This window comes from Lucilia sericata, unplaced genomic scaffold, assembly GCF_015586225.1.
Source record: "Lucilia sericata isolate MDLA Ls3-8-SP2 unplaced genomic scaffold, ASM1558622v1 Contig000356F_arrow, whole genome shotgun sequence".
Classification (NCBI taxonomy): domain Eukaryota; kingdom Metazoa; phylum Arthropoda; class Insecta; order Diptera; family Calliphoridae; genus Lucilia; species Lucilia sericata.
The window spans coordinates 49,119-67,235 of record NW_023994376.1 but is presented as its reverse complement, the minus strand read 5'-3'; the positions used below and the strand labels follow the sequence as shown (position 1 = coordinate 67,235).

The following is an 18,117-nucleotide window of genomic DNA, read 5'->3' as shown; positions in this document are numbered from 1 at the left end:
AATAACTTGTCTAACAAATACACAGACTGATTTGTCTGTGTATTAGTCGATTGCCTAGTCTACATGGATTGGTCTATTGACTATTGCATTGATTATTCTATGGACTAGTATATATATCTTTTCTATTGACTTTTCTATTGATTCGTTTATTGACTAATGTATGGACTAGTTTACTGACTAATCTATAGACTAGTCTATTCACAAATCTATGAACTAGTCTATAATGCCTATTGACTATATACTTGTCTATTGGCTGCTCTATTGACTAGTATATTGACTTGTCTAAAGACATATACATATACTTGACTTCTATACAGAATAGCCTATCGACTATTCAATGGACTTGTGTGTTAAGTAGTCTCGTCTAATCTATAAATTATTTATTAATCTATGCACAAATCTATGTACTGGTCCTCTGACTAATCTGTGGATTATTATATTAACTATAGTCCGATTGAAATATATATGGCCTTGCCAATAGACATATCTATATACTAGTCTAGGTACTAGCCTATTGACTTCTATACAGAATAGCCTATTGACTATTCAATGGAGTTGTCTGTTAAGTATTAACTATAGTCCGATTGATTTCTCTATTGACCAGCTTATAGGCTAATGGGCTACTCCGTAGACTAGTACATAGACAAATCGATAGGCTAGTCCATATCCCCGTCAATGGATTTGTCAATAGACATATCTACACTAATCTATTGGTTCCTATATTGACAAGTCAATGGACTTGTCTATTAACTAGTTGATGGACTGATCTATAGACTTGTCTATAAACTCGTCTATTGACTCCTCAACTGAGTAATCTATGAACCATTGACATTTCTATTGACTAGTTTATTCACTTTCCTATTGTCTAGTTAATGGGCTAGTATATGGACTTGTCTATTGACTAAACCATGGACTATTCTGCAAATGAGTCTACGGACTAGACTGAGTACAAATCTATTGACTTTTGTATAGAATAGTCTATTGAATTTTCTATTAACTGGTCTACTGGCTATTAAATGGACTAGTCTATGGACTATTCTCATAAATGAACTAATCTATTGACTAAAGAACAAAATGCATACTAAGTTTTCACCTTAGATATGAATTCTTTAAAACAATACTCTTCGACATATATTGACCTATATTCTAAAGAGTATTTTATAGAAAATCTTTAACTGGAAAAGTGTCTGCCACATAAAATTCACTTATTATTTCTCTTTTTCATAAATTAGATTATTTTCCTGAAACTAACAGTTTTGCTACAAAATTTTTTTTTAAATATTTTAAACAAATATCAATTAAAATGAATGTAAATTTAACAGCTAATATTTTAATTTCAACTTATAATAAAATATTTATTTGTTTGCAGTTTTTGTTTGTAATTAATTAACTATTACATTTAATTAACATATTCATTTAAATCATTTTTTGCCCCTTTTTTGTACAATTGACTTTTTTGTTTAAACAATCGACACCTAGAGAAAAAATCTTTGTTTACTTTAGTCGTGACAATCAAATTATGTTAAAAGTAGCAATGAAAAGACTACCGCAAGCAAGTATTTGTTCAAAAATCAGTTTTTAATTGTAAATATATTGTGTTAATATTAATAGTGACAAACATTTATATGATTACTATAACCATTAATATGATTCTATGTAACCATTCTAAACCTATTATTCTCTACGTGTATAAATTTCAATAGTTTAACAAAATAACAGTTAAATTCAATTAAAGTTTATACTATACATTATTTATCTTGCACATTTTTTATCTAAAACATATTATTTGTTCTATTTTGTATAAATAATTTATTTTACACACATTTATAGTCATTTACTATTTTATATTTATTCAATTAATTCATATTAATTGTAACACCAAATTTGGCATAAAATTCTATTATTCAACAAAATGTTTTGTCTGTAAGTGAATATTTGAATCTATATACATATTTTTTTGTTCATTTCAACAATTTATTTAGTTACTTCAATATGAATTATTTATGAGATTTAAGAAAACAAGAAGAAATCAAACCAACAAAATTTAATGAATAATCACCCCCAATGATTAAAGATTCATTTATAAGGTTTAAAACTTTTGAAGGGAAATTTAAAGATTTCAGGTTATACATACTATTTACTGGACTCTTTCCTTCTATTCATTACAGACTCAAGTGTATTTTTATTTTACTATTGCAATTTCAGTCAGTAACAATTTTAATTAAGTACGATGCTTTTAACTACTTCTATTGTTAACAATTCGTTGAAAATCATTCAACTACAATTATTTTAATGAAAAACTTATTTAACAGGTGCTTTGTTTAGTTAAATGAAATACTCTATACAAGTATTTGTATTTCATAGTTATAGAGGGGTATTTCTTGTTATTTATGTATAGAATTTATTCTAGCAGACATTTAAGTTAAAGTGTTAGACAGAAGCCAAATAAAATATAATTTAAACACTTTTTATGTACTAATGTAATGTAATTATTTGAAATCAACTTTCGAAGGGTCCCATTTATTATCTTGCGATTATAAGTCTTTACTGAAACTTTTACTTATTTGAAAACTTCCATATTGAAAAGCAACGAAATATGTCCTTGAAAAGCTAAAAAGCAACTATCAATTGTATCAATTATCCTGATATGTACTATATGTAAAATACTAAAAAATATTTATTTGAAATAATATTTTGGAGAGATATAAGATACTTAAAGCAACTAAAATAAATTTATTAAATGTTTCGAATTTAAAATAAATTTTTTATAAAGGGCACTGTTTAATAAACTCTTGATAAATTATTCCGAACTCTTTAAAAACATGCATATAAAAAGGTCAACATGTTTCCCCAAAATAGATTTAAATATTTTCAGGTTTATTAGTTTAAACATTAAATAAAATTATTGTGTGCACAGATTATCTTTTTACCTTTTAAGTAAATGACATTTAATATTTTACACTGAGTAAGAAAGTTCTAGAAAGTAATAGAATTCGAAAGGTTTCTTTTCATTTAAAAATTTATTATTTTAAAAATTATTAAGAACTGAAGAACTAAAACAGTACCGCAATTCAGTAACTTTTAAACTACAAAATTTTGTCGTAGAACTGAACTAGAACTGAACTAGAACTGAACTAGAACTGAACTAGAACTGAACTAGAACTGAACTAGAACTGAACTAGAACTGAACTAGAACTGAACTAGAACTGAACTAGAACTAGAACTGAACTAGAACTGAACTAGAACTGAACTAGAACTGAACTAGAACTGAACTAGAACTGAACTAGAACTGAACTAGATCTGAACTAGAACTGAACTAGAACTGAACTAGAATTGAACTAGAACTGAACTAGAACTGAACTAGAACTGAACTAGAACTGAACTAGAACTGAACTAGAACTGAACTAGAACTGAACTAGAACTGAACTAGAACTGAACTAGAACTGAACTAGAACTGAACTAGAACTGAACTAGAACTGAACTAGAACTGAACTAGAACTGAACTAGAACTGAACTAGAACTGAACTAGAACTGAACTAGAACTGAACTAGAACTGAACTAGAACTGAACTAGAACTGAACTAGAACTGAACTAGAACTGAACTAGAACTGAACTAGAACTGAACTAGAACTGAACTAGAACTGAACTAGAACTGAACTAGAACTGAACTAGAACTGAACTAGAACTGAACTAGAACTGAACTTGAACTGAACTAGAACTGAACTACAACTGAACTAGAACTGAACCAGAACTGAACCAGAACTGAACTAGAACTGAACTAGAACTGAACTAGAACTGAACTAGAACTGAACTAGAACTGAACTAGAACTAGAACTAAACTAGAACTAACTAGAACTGAACTAGAAGTGAACTAGAACTGAACTGGAACTGAACTAGAACTGAACTACAACTGAACTACAACTGAACTACAACTGAACTACAACTGAACTACAACTGAACTACAACTGAACTAGAACTGAACTAGAACTGAACTAGAACTGAACTAGAACTGAACTAGAACTGAACTAGAACTGAACTAGAACTGAACTAGAACTGAACTAGAACTGAACTAGAACTGAACTAGAACTGAACTAGAACTGAACTAGAACTGAACTAGAACTGAACTAGAACTGAACTAGAACTGAACTAGAACTGAACTAGAACTGAACTAGTACTGAACTAGAACTGAACTAGAACTGAACTAGAACTGAACTAGAACTGAACTAGAACTGAACTAGAACTAGAACTGAACTAGAACTAGAACTCAACTAGAACTAGAACTAGAACTGAACTGAACTGAACTGAATTTAACTGAACTGAACTGAACTAGAACTGAACTGAACTAGAACTGAACTAGAACTGAACTAGAACTGAACTAGAACTGAACTAGAACTGAACTAGAACTGAACTAGAACTGAACTAGAACTGAACTAGAACTGAACTAGAACTGAACTAGAACTGAACTAGAACTGAACTAGAACTGAACTAGAACTGAACTGGAACTGAACTGGAACTGAACTAGAACTAAACTAGAACTAACTAGAACTGAACTAGAACTGAACTAGAACTGAACTAGAACTGAACTAGAACTGAACTAGAACTGAACTAGAACTGAACTAGAACTGAACTAGAACTGAACTAGAACTGAACTAGAACTGAACTAGAACTGAACTAGAACTGAACTAGAACTGAACTAGAACTGAACTAGAACTGAACTAGAACTGAACTAGAACTGAACTAGAACTGAACTAGAACTGAACTAGAACTGAACTAGAACTGAACTAGAACTAACTAGAACTGAACTAGAACTGAACTAGAAACTGACTAGAACTGAACTAGAACTGAACTAGAACTGAACTAGAACTGAACTAGAACTGAACTTAGAACTGAACTAGAACTGAACTAGAACTGAACTAGAACTACTAGAACTGAACTAGAACTGAACTAGAACTGAACTAGAACTGAACTAGAACTGAACTAGAACTGAACTAGAACTGAACTAGAACTGAACTATAACTGAACTAGAACTGAACTAGAACTGAACTAGAACTGACTAGAACTGAACTAGAACTGAACTAGACTGACGAGAACTGAACTAGAACTGAACTAGAACTGAACTGAACTGAACTAGTACGGGAACTAGAACTGAACTAGTACGGAACTAGAATTAAAATTCATTTTAATATTCCAATAAAAATTTTCCATTTAAAACATTAAAGTGTTTTTACTAAACCTACCGCACGAAAGGGGGTAATATCTACACGTATACACAATTTATTACTGCTATTGTGGAAATCTGTTGTCAACACTTTAAACTGACCTTTGATATCAATTTTTGGACATGCTCACACAAACGTGTAAAAAAAACAAACATACGTTTAAATAAATAACTTTTCAAATAAATGAGGCTAAATTTGTGTACTTCTGAAAACAAACTACCCTGCAGACCTTCACGATAAGAGATAAATTAGCTAGCATTAATAAATACCCACCAATTTACTTTTAATTTAGTATGCATTCAAACTGATTTAACAGACGTCTGTTAATGCTAGCTAATTTATCTCTTATCGTGAAGGTCTGCACAGTGGGGCAGAATGGAAATTTTTTGGAAATAAATCTGGCATTTCTAAACGGCTGATCCGATCGGGATAAAATTTGGCGTGAGCGAAGCCAAGGAGTATTCGAGTTTAAGTTTTGAAGATGAACCCTGCAGATGCTCCAGGGACGGCGCTGTGGCGGCTCAAAGTAGGGTACCTACGACATGTAAAATTTTTAAACTCGTGCCATTTTTTTGTTTTTCACCCAAATACAAAGATTTTTATATTTTGTGAAAGCGCTCGACGAGATCTTGAAAAAACATGCTTGGACATACTACTTATCTCTTATAATATCCGAGTTATAGGCATTTAAAAATTTAGTGATACAAAATTTACCATACCTTGATCCGCCTTTTTTTGAATACCGGGCGTAATTTTGGACCAAATGGACTCAATTTTTTCTTGTTAGTTAGACAACAAAATTTCCAATAATATACAAAAAATTTCAAATCAATATCGTTTACAGATCCAAAAATATACGTTTTTTAATTTAAAAATTCAAAAAATTTTAGATTTTTGGCGTTTTTTTTGCCAAAAATGTGTCTTAACTCTTTTATTAATAAAATAAAATTTGTATTAAGAACATATAACAATTTTATAGTTTTCTAAAAGGTATCTTTACGCAGAACGCTTTGGCGTAAAAAACTTGTCCTATTTTTTGAAAATGTTGCCACTGCGTCCTTCCGAATATGACCTATCTTTTATCAAAACTTCAACTTTGGGCGACATGTTCTAAAATCCCAAAGCTGGGATCAGAAAACTGAAAGCAGTTTTGGAAACCTCAATATGTTTTCTATTTACTCCAAAAGTATTTTCCCAGCCCTGAAAGAAATGTGGACCCTATGGGCAAAAAAGTAAAAAATCCCATTTTTGGGATTTTCATTCCTATTTTTGGGAATTGCGGGATGCCCTTTGACCTTTTCAATTTTTTTTTTGCATATTCTTATTTGAAATGACAAATTTAACAAGCGTTGAAAATTTCATTGAGGTTTGTTCATAAATAAAGATTTTGTCATATATTACATATTTGTTTATTTCTAAAACTATGATTTATATCAAAATTTTAATAGGATCGCAGATAGCTACAACAATTTAGTCCATATTTATCCCTTAATATAATTTTTTAGTTAGATATGGAAATTCTCGACCCTTTACAAAAAATTTCAAGCCAATATCTCAATTACATTCAAAAATATGTTCATTTAAACCTGTGTCCTTTAATTTCATCTTTTTCATATTTTAGTATTAAGTATGACAGCACATATTTAAATCTTATATTTACCTATTTTCTATTTGTTTGCTTATCCTTATAATTGAAAGGTCCTATTATGCTTAAATTTTCAAAAATTTATAACTATTTTTTACCTAAATTTTTTCGACAGATCATTTCGTTCTGTTTCGTTTATGATCATGTAGGTAAAAATATACAGGTAATGATAATTTCGATTCATTCACTAATAAGAAATATCAATGACTGAATTACAGGTTATAGTAATATAGTCCTAAATGTTAATAGGTAGACAATTCGTAATTTTTTACTTTGGAATAGCTGTATCGGAAATGACAAGAATTGGTATATAAGTAAACTTCTCAAATTTTAAGTACCATATTTAATAAATCTACAATGAAGATTACATTAAAGTACGAAGAGTTGTGTTCCGTTTTATGGAGTATATCTTCAAAAGGGCCAGAAAGAATTGAAGACATTTCAAATTATATAAAAACTACATATAGTAGAAAAGTAGACAAAACAGGCATATCAAAAATTGAAAACTTTTTAAAACTTTTTGATGTAAAAAGTAAGTCTGTGGATGGAAATCAAAAGAAATTTCGATTAAAATTTTGTAGTTGGATGGAAACTACTACGGAAATCTCAACTTACAACACATCAACAGGAGCGCCTTGCAAGTCATACGAAGACTTATGTTCAAGGTAAAAAAAAAGAGGGTCACACAAAAACTTTTTTCAATCTCAAATGAGGAAATTGCTGATACATTTAACGAAATGCTGAAAAAGGAAAACCAACATATGGATGTCGTACATATTGCAACTATTCTTCCTAATGCATCACCAAAACGACTTAAGCGAATTGTGGAAAGTATACCAACTCCAACATCATAATCAAATTTTACTGAAGAGGAAGCAATAGCGCTTATGTTGGAACTGGGTCTCAGTCGAAATAAGTACCAAATATTAAGGAAAGCTCTGCATGAAAAAGGACACAATATATTACCATCATACAAGGCGATCCAGGAAAAAAAACAAACTATCCTACTAAATCAACAAAAAATAATGAAGAATTGAAAGAACTGAGAGCTGCGGAAAAAAACATATTCCAAGAAGAATTTAAAGTTCAGATGGGATTAAACATCGACAAACCACTTTCAAGTTGCGGTAGTACAAATGACGGTAATACGTCGAGAAGGTTTTTTCGTGATTTTGAAATTACTTCAAAAATAACTGGAATCGACAAGGAGTTGCTTCGAAGAGTTAAAACTATTTTAATGGCACTGAATAGTAAACATAAAATTAATGAAAATCGATTTGGGGAATACACATCTGAAATTTCTAAATTACTTGTATCTCTGTATCCATGGAGGGAACTAACACCAACAGTACACAAAGTATTGTGTCATGGTCAAATAATAATTGAATCGAATATTCTTCCACTTGGAGAGTTAACAGAAGAAGCCCAGGAAGCGAGGAATCGAGATTTTAAGCATGTTCAACTATTCAGCTCAAGAAAATGCTCCAGGCAATCACAGAATGAAGATATTTTTAATAGTTTACTTCTATCTTCTGATCCTGTTCTTTCAACTATGCGAAAAAGATGGATTTGTTATGAAACTCTATCATCTCAAAACAAGGAAGATTTAAAGGACTTATATTACCTTCTGGATATGTATACCGATATGACAGATTATTTTATAGAAAATAAGTAGTGTTAGGAATTAACTATATAAGTAGGTTGTAAGAATTAATTGTATTATGTTTAAGATAAACAGTTCAAATAAAAAAAGCTATTATACTAACTGATGATATTGTATTAAATTGTGTTTTATATTTCGGTGGGCGGGAAAGGTAATTTGTGTGGGGTGATTTAGGTGTTGTTGTGCGTGGCTCATAATAAAATTATAATTTTTTTTATTTTATATACAATATTATAATAAAATAATTAACTAAATAATTTTTAAAAATTGTCCAAATATTTTATTCAACACCAAATGTATGTTCTGTCATACTTAATACTAAAATATGAAAAAGATGAAATTAAAGGACACAGGTTTAAATGAACATATTTTTGAATGTAATTGAGATATTGGCTTGAAATTTTTTGTAAAGGGTCGAGAATTTCCATATCTAACTAAAAAATTATATTAAGGGATAAATATGGACTAAATTGTTGTAGCTATCTGCGATCCTATTAAAATTTTGATATAAATCATAGTTTTAGAAATAAACAAATATGTAATATATGACAAAATCTTTATTTATGAACAAACCTCAATGAAATTTTCAACGCTTGTTAAATTTGTCATTTCAAATAAGAATATGCAAAAAAAAATTGAAAAGGTCAAAGGGCATCCCGCAATTCCCAAAAATAGGAATGAAAATCCCAAAAATGGGATTTTTTACTTTTTTGCCCATAGGGTCCACATTTCTTTCAGGGCTGGGAAAATACTTTTGGAGTAAATAGAAAACATATTGAGGTTTCCAAAACTGCTTTCAGTTTTCTGATCCCAGCTTTGGGATTTTAGAACATGTCGCCCAAAGTTGAAGTTTTGATAAAAGATAGGTCATATTCGGAAGGACGCAGTGGCAACATTTTCAAAAAATAGGACAAGTTTTTTACGCCAAAGCGTTCTGCGTAAAGATACCTTTTAGAAAACTATAAAATTGTTATATGTTCTTAATAAAAATTTTATTTTATTAATAAAAGAGTTAAGACACATTTTTGGCAAAAAAACGCCAAAAATCTAAAACTTTTTGAATTTTTAAATTAAAAAACGTATATTTTTGGATCTGTAAACGATATTGATCTGAAATTTTTTGTATATTATTTTGTTGTCTAACTAACAAGAAAAAATTGAGTCCATTTGGTCCAAAATTACGCCCGGTATTCAAAAAAAGGCGGATCAAGGTATGGTAAATTTTGTATCACTAAATTTTTAAATGCCTATAACTCGGATATTATAAGAGATAAGTAGTATGTCCAAGCATGTTTTTTCAAGATCTCGTCGAGCGCTTTCACAAAATATAATAATCTTTGTATTTGGGTGAAAAACAAAAAAATGGCACGAGTTTAAAAATTTTACATGTCGTAGGTACCCTACTTTGAGCCGCCACAGCGCCGTCCCTGGGGCATCTGCAGGGTTCATCTTCAAAACCTAAACTCGAATACTCCTTGGCTACGCTCACGCCAAATTTTATCCCGATCGGATCAGCCGTTTAGAAATGCCAGATTTATTTCCAAAAAATTTCCATTCTGCCCCACTGTGGCAGACGTAGCTAGCTATTCACTAGCAAGTAACTTGTGAATAGTTTTCGCTCGCTAGTAGGTATAATTAAAATTTCTTATATTATTTATACGGAATTCAATAATCCCTGATTTCTGCCGGGTACATACAAATATGGATTAGTCTATATACGTTTTTATGCGTATATTTAAATATACTATTTTTTATATTATTTTCTAAAGCTCTCTTCTTACATAATATTTGTTTGTATGTGTGTTTTAAATCAATATGTGTTTAAACTAAAACTTTCTACACTTTGGGCTAATTTAGATTCAAAATAAGTTTTTTGTCATTTTATTTTATTTATTCTAAAGACGAATAAAATGGCAATTTGTATTAAAAGGCATTGAATTTATTAATGTTTTTAACAAATTTCTAGGCACTTTAAAAAAAACATTTGAAATATTTTTTATTGTAATATTTTCAATGAATAAGGAGTTAAATATTTACGACTTAACTATATAAGTGTTTAGAAGAAAAAGGGGTAACGACTGTATGTCGGAAGAAAATTGATTTGATAGAGTTTTTTTTATAGAATTATATATAATTATTTAAACTTTTGTGTTTAAATGTTCACCTTTTTTAGAGAAGATTTATAAAAGTAGTGAAAACTAAGAATAGAAATGGATAAGAATATATCTGGTTGCAAGGGAAACAGTAAAATAAATTCTTTAATAATTTTGTAAATTAAGTTATCAGTATTTTATAAATTTATTAACCTTTTTTATAATTATATAAGAGATTTGCAATAAATTTTAATTCTATTTCAATTTACTTAATCATTCCAGTTACAAACATTTAAATTGTAAGTATTTGCTCTAGAACAAAAAGTTTAAATAAAAGTTTTTTTAAGTAATAATACTGACACGTGTTTTAATCAACAATTTATAAAATTTGTTTACTCTTTATTTAGAAATTTATGAAATCATCAATTTAGTGAAAAAATGCTGACATTTCAAAATTACATTGTAAATATTTATTTTAGAAGTTGAAGAAATATAATGAATTTGATGAAGGAAAATTTGTATAAAGTTATTAAGTTATTGAAAATTCTTTAAGTTTATTTAAATATACTTTTGCTTAAAACAATGACCGCTTACACTCAAAAAAATAGTTGAGCAATCCTCATTTAAATCAGTTTGGAGCGACGCACCCACTAAGTAATGACTTGTACATACATTGCAATGACTACTACATACCATCTGCATTACTTTTAAGCAGTCTAGTAAAGACTTTCATATAATCCGATACGTAAGTAGTGGACTAACATGCATAACGACCAAATTCGTGTCTTGTGTCAGCAATTAAAATTTTCTTGTTAAAAAAAAAAAAAAAAAACTTTTTAACTGCTTCTTATACCCCACTTCATTACAGAGCATTATGTGGCATTATGCGTTTATGCTTGTGTTTGTTACATCAAAAATATTGGTCCCACATCCACCTGAGTCGATTACACTATGTCCGTCTTTCTGTCCATCCGTCCGTCTATTTTCTAGGTATTTTGGCACATACTTTTTTCAAAGACAAAACCTATTTAAAATGTTTGAAATCGGTCCATTATTTTACCTAGCCCCCATACAACGGTAACTCTACAAAAATCGGCACAACTTAGTTGTTTATAAGCCTCAATAATACAGCATATTTTCAAAATCTTCGGGCCCCATTTGAGCCTAGCAAACAGTCCTTTTTAGCATTACGATGGAATTTTGCATAAATAACTTCTTTTAAATTTACCCACATACAATTTTCAGAAGTTGTCTCAGATTTTTGCTCATATATATGTTATTTATGGATCGACTTTTTTTAAATATAAAACTACTTCCAAGCATGTTTATTAAAGATTTGGATCCCGAAGATATGTTTCTGGGGTTTTAAATCGACTCCTACACACAATTTTCAGAGGTTGTCTCAGATTTTTGATCATATCCGTTATTTATGGACCGATTTTTTGATTTCAAATAAGAAGCTACTTCGCTACTGTCTGCCTGTCTGTCTGTCTGTAAGTCTGGCTGTCTGTCTGTCTGTTCGTCTGTATGTCTATATGTCTGTCTGTGTAAAACACGCTCACGTTTAAATAATTCAATAGAAATCTATAAATTTCAGTCCAAATATTTAGTCCTAGGTAAAATCAGCCAAATCGCATCACTCGCAAAAAGTTATGAACCTAAATTAAAAATTTGCTGAAATAGTTACAATAACTAAACTCTAAACTTTTCTCCTGGCACCCTTGTTTGCACTAAAATTGCAGCAAATCACAAAATATTCAAACAATTGCAAATAATTGGAAATGTTTGGTGGCAAAACTTTAATTTTTTTTGTTCGATATTTAGTTGCTGTGAAAATGTAATTGTTATTTAAAACCATGTAGTTTTTTTTTATACATTTTCAAAATCATTGTTTGCTAAAATATGTTTAATGTAATTATTGCAATTTTAAATGCATAAATTACGATTAAAACAGCAGCAGCTCATCAGGTATTAAATGACAAATTTTATTTTAGAATAAATGCCACTATTTAAAGTTTTGTAAAACCATATACATACATATGTATATGTATGAACATAAAATACTTGTTCATGACAAATAAAAAAATATTTTATTAGTTGGCACATTCGGGAATTTTAATGGCAGTGACTTCGAATATATATGTAGATTAATCGAACCAGGATATGCAAACAATAATGAATTTTGTTCCAATCGATTGAGATCAAATAGAATCTGTTATATAAAAACATATTGATATTCCCTTAATTTCAAAGTCTCCGGATTTCGAAGATTTTTATCATTTTAAATGAAAACTTTTCTCCATAAAAAATACTATAAACCCCATAACAGAATGGAGCTGAAAACATTAATAAAATAAACAATTAAATAAAACCAACAACATTTTTGCATTTCTATATGTAAATATTAGCATTATTATTTTTTCAATAATTTAAACAAAAAAAATATATAATTGATGCATAAAATTGTATACAAATGATTGGTTGATTCTGCAAAAAAAATCGCATACATATGTTGGTAAATGGCAATAGAGTAGAAATCGATACTCATATGAAATTTATTAAATTTATTTACTTACGAATAAATAAATAAATTTTAAATAAATAAAATATATTTCCCACAACATGAGACGAATTTGTTTATTTTCATTCAACATATTTATAATGTTACTAACCTACAGACAACTATTAGAATACTGTTAATAATTGCTGTAGAGTGAGCAAAACACGTCAATATAAAACGTGAGTATAGAGCAGATTTATTTTCTTTCTTTTGTTAAAATAAAAGTCAAAATATTTGTTTATTTAGCATTTAATGTGATTTTTGAAAAAAGTAGAAAAAAAAACATTTGTTTGAATTTATATTAACACGAGCTTTAAAACCATTTTTAATGACTAAGTGAAATATTTTGTAATTAAACTTGTTTTATAAAGTGTTGTAATATTAAGTTATAATTAATATGAAGATGATTCTAATTACCCTGTATAAGTAGAAGTATAGTAGAGGAAAGGTAATTTGCATGGTACTGGTGCAGTCCCTGTTTTCTTTTGAGATAATAGGAGACCTTGTGGCCCATTGTGATACCCTTAGAATTGGCAATCCCCTAGTGTTGAGAAAATGTTTTCTCTCCCTAATTTTGTTGACAATTTGGTTCTTGCGATCATACTAGTGACGCATCTCTGAGACAGTCCAGATCATAGAAAAAAGCTCTACCAAGATAAAGCAGTCTGTGCTCTTGTAAGGCTGGACAGTCACATAGAAGGTGTTGTGCCAATTCCTCTTCTTCCAAACAGCTTCTACAGTAGCTATAATGTTGGTAGCCCATACCCTCAGTTACAATTCTAATCGAGTTCTTACTAAGAGACAGGAGAGTTCTAGACCTATCCGTTGTCAAAATAGACCAGAGGCTCAGGTGACCACCTGAGTTTCGTCTCACTTAAAGCCCAGTCATCTATCAAATTTGATAGAGTTCCCAGGAGAGTGTGAATATCCCTTTGCGCAAGAGTAAAGTCAAGGGACGACACTTTTTCAGATAGTAAATGACTCTGTTTCTAACACTTTCTAAAATGGGTACTTGACCCTTTGACAATATTTAATTATCGTTTTACTTGATTATATAAAACTACAATACAACTAACATAGAAATAAAAACATCATTAACCTCTTTATTTTCCTCTAAATGTTGTCTTCATAAAAAATTACTTTGAACTTGAATTTCTTGTGATTTTATAAAGCTACCCAGCAAAAACTTATAATGAAAAATAATGAGTTCAAAGCTAAAAAACGTGAAAACGACTTATTCATTAGCATTTTATCTCAATATTTTAAAACGGTGATGACATTGGAGGCAAGTACTTACCACACTAGCTTACAAATCACTATTTAAATAAGTACTTACAAATATGAAATTAAAAAGATGTTTTATTTTAAAAACAAACAAAAAATGCTTACACAGAATAAAGTACTCAAGGATCTGATAATGTATCAGTTATTATAAAAGTACTTAAAAGCAATGCAGACGGTAAGTAGTAGTCACTATAAGAGTAAGTCATTATAGAGTACTTAAAAGTAATGCAGGCGGTAAATAGTAGTCACTGAAATGTAAGTGGTTATGTAAGCCACATCATCATTAGATGACGTTATAAATTACAGTTTCTGCAACGAATTTCATTGACACAGCGGGATGCCAAATAGCTAACCTGTCCGTAGAGGGACAAACACCATTCGTCATCCTGCACTCTCAAACTCCGTGGTCGAAGGCTCCAGCTGTCACCTTTAGTCTCAATTTGTCATTTAACTGACACCTTCAAGCCATATTCCCCAAACTTCTCGTTGGCTACAACCTTCTCCCTTTCAACCACCGATGGAGTGCATACCACCGCATCACCCCAATGCAGAGGCCTGAGCTCATGGACTCTCACTCCCAAAGTAGGGCCAACCTCCTTCACCATCTTATCTACAACTTCCTGCTAAGTAAGCATGTTTCCCTTTCACTACCACCCAACAAGTCTCCATGGGTTTAGGCATGTTCGAAGCAACAACCGAAACAGGAACAGCAGAATCCAACGTGTCTTCTGCCACAGCAGTCATCACCATAGTCTGTTTAAACAAAAACTGTCAGTACGTAATTTATATGAAAAAAAACACTTGGAAAACGATAAAGTATTGGTACTCATTTACTCCGGGCTCCACAAACTTTATTATATATTTCTAGGTTCAGTATTCTAGAAAATTCAAAAAATACCTTCGGAAGATTCTCATTTACTCCGGACTCTATTCGCAATTCAAAAAGTACCAGATAAAGTGTGGAAAAGTACCAAAAGTCACCTTTTATAGGTTCTCATTTAAGCCGGGCTCTACTCGCTTAATTTTATATTTCTATTATATAACATTAAAAATGTCCCAGTTAATGAACGAAAAAGTACCATAAAATCCCCTGTTATAGGTTCTCATATACATGCTACATGCTTAATTTTATGTTTCTAGGGTCAATGTTATAGAAAATTCAAAAAGTTTCGTTAAAAACGCGAAAAAGTACAAAAAAGTCCCCTCTTATAGGTTCTCATTTATAGTATAAAACTCCAAAAGTACCAGTTGAAGAACGAAAAAGTACCATAAATTCCGCTTTTATAGGTTCTCATTTAATCTGGGCCCTACACGCTTAATTATATGTTTCTAGTGTCAATATTATAGGAAATTCAAAAAGTACCAAAACAACGAAAAAATACTAAAAAGTTCTGTTATAGGTCCCCTGTTATAGGTTCTCATATACGCCGGGCTGTATATGCTTAATTTTATGTTTCTATAGAAATGTCAATGTTATAGAAAATTCAAAAAGTTTCGTTTAAAACACGAAAAAGTACAAAATAGTGCCCTCTTATAGGTTCTCATTTATATTATAAAACTCAAAAAATACCATTTAAAGAACGAAAAAGTAATCCGGTCCCTACACGCCTAATTGTATGTTTATAGGTTCAATATTATACAAAATTCAAAAAGTACCAAAAAGTTCTATATTATAGTATATGTATATAATTTTTTAAATGAAGATTTGTGTTTTTCGATATCTCGCCGATATTTGGGGTTCTCTGAAAACTGATTTCAACATACGCACGGAAGGACGGACAGACAGACGGACGACTCCGTTATATATATAAAAACTCGGCATATAATCGGAAGGTGAAGGGTATAAATATACTTTATTTCAACTAGAAAAAAACACATACAGCAAAAATTTAAACTCGAGTTTAACATCGGTTTTGAAGATATATTTAAAAATTTTTAAACAAAGTTAATTAATGATAACCAGGCTAACAACCTGCTTAAAACACACTTGATAAATGTTTAAAATTCTTTATTTTATAACATAATTTTTATGAATGCTTTTATAGTTAACAATTAATATTTCTTTATTTAAACAACTGATTTTTAATTAATTTTTAAGTAAATAAAAATGTTTGTTTATTTTTAATGTTTCAATAAATGAATTTTTATGTTTATTTATACAATTGATTAGTTTTTTTTAATACACTGCATGTTTCGTTTTAATTATTTATTTTTATTATAAAAATTTTTTAAATAATTTCATTTCATTTAAGCTCTTTTGATTTTTGTTTCACTTTTTCTGCTTAAATATTCAAACGTGTTGTTTTTGCTTTGTTTAATTTAATTTTTTCATTTGCTTTAAAAAAATATATATCTTTTTAAAAATTGCCATAATATTTTATTACTATATTATTTTTATTATTTTTCGTTTTTACAAATAGTTTTATTTTATTATTTTTTTTTTTTCACTATTTAAAAACAACACTATAATACAGATTTGTAAGAAATACAAATAATAAATATTTGCAAATTTTCTTTCATCTTTTTTGTGGCACAAACAACAAACACACAAACAAAACGTATTAAAAGATATTTTAATATTTACTTTTAGTTTTATTAACATTATTTTCTTGTATTTTGTGGCAACGCCTGTGGATTTACATTTTCATAAAAGGTGTATCTTATTTGTTGTTTTTTTACATAAAGATATAAGATTCTTTTTTAATTTAGTAATTTATATATTTTTCATTTAAATGTATTTTATATTAAAATTGTAAATATTTTTTCTTAAATTTTACTACATATTTTTCATTTTATATAATTTATTTACTTTTCTCATAAACTGTTTTTTCTATTATATTTTATTTATTCCGTTAACTTTAAGCTTTAACCGACAAGTAACCGACGTAGACTAACTTTTCATTAAGAATCTAATTTAACTGTTAGTTTATATTACAAGGCAAAACGTATTTTCTTCATGCCCGCTTATATTTGCTTAAACTTTATAACAAACATGTTGCAAGTACACTTTCACAGAACATGTTTCGTATCCTTTTTCCTTGCAACATACACTCTTTAATATTTTCACTTTCGTTTTAATATTTTCTTTCTTATTTTCCTCAAAACATTTAAAGCTTATATACAACAACCGGTTGTTAGTTTGACGACCATCTAGTCGGCATTTTCAACACAAACTAATTTCCAATCTGCCAACTTTGTTAGTATTTGCTAAGAAAATTCAAAATTGTATATTGTTGCTTTTTTACTGGCCAACAATATTCATACTAACGGAGAAAAACATCGCACAACATGTTGCATCTAATTTGTTCGCTCACCAGGTTGTGCTGTGGTTGATTGTCGATAATAGACTTATGGGCAATTCTATGTTTATTTTGGTTTTTAAAACCTCGTATTTTTTCAACGGTCAATAAACCAGTTTCAAGTTTAGACCATCGTCTAGTCTATATTCTACTCTATAGTCTAGTCTAGTCTATAGTCTAGTCTAGTCTATAGTCTAGTCTAGTCTATAATCTAGTCTAGTCTATAGTCTAGTCTAGTCTAGTCTAGTCTAGTCTAGTCTAGTCTAGTCTAGTCTATAGTCTATAGTCTATAGTCTATAGTCTATAGTCCATAGTCTAGTCTAGTCTATAATCTAGTATATAGTCTAGTCTATA

General features: G+C 29.6%; 1 protein-coding gene across 2 annotated transcripts in view; it reads right to left on the bottom strand.

Annotated features, from left to right (window-relative positions):
* The window catches only part of LOC119604047 (octopamine receptor Oamb), a 178,542-nt gene extending 160,925 nt beyond the window's left edge, over nucleotides 1-17,617 (bottom strand). For both annotated transcript variants that reach the window (XM_037956400.1, XM_037956399.1), the window contains exon 1: nucleotides 17,274-17,617. The gene's annotated coding sequence lies outside the window, so the exon portion shown is untranslated. The remainder of the gene's footprint in view (nucleotides 1-17,273) is intronic.
* Nucleotides 17,618-18,117: the final 500 nt, after the last annotated feature.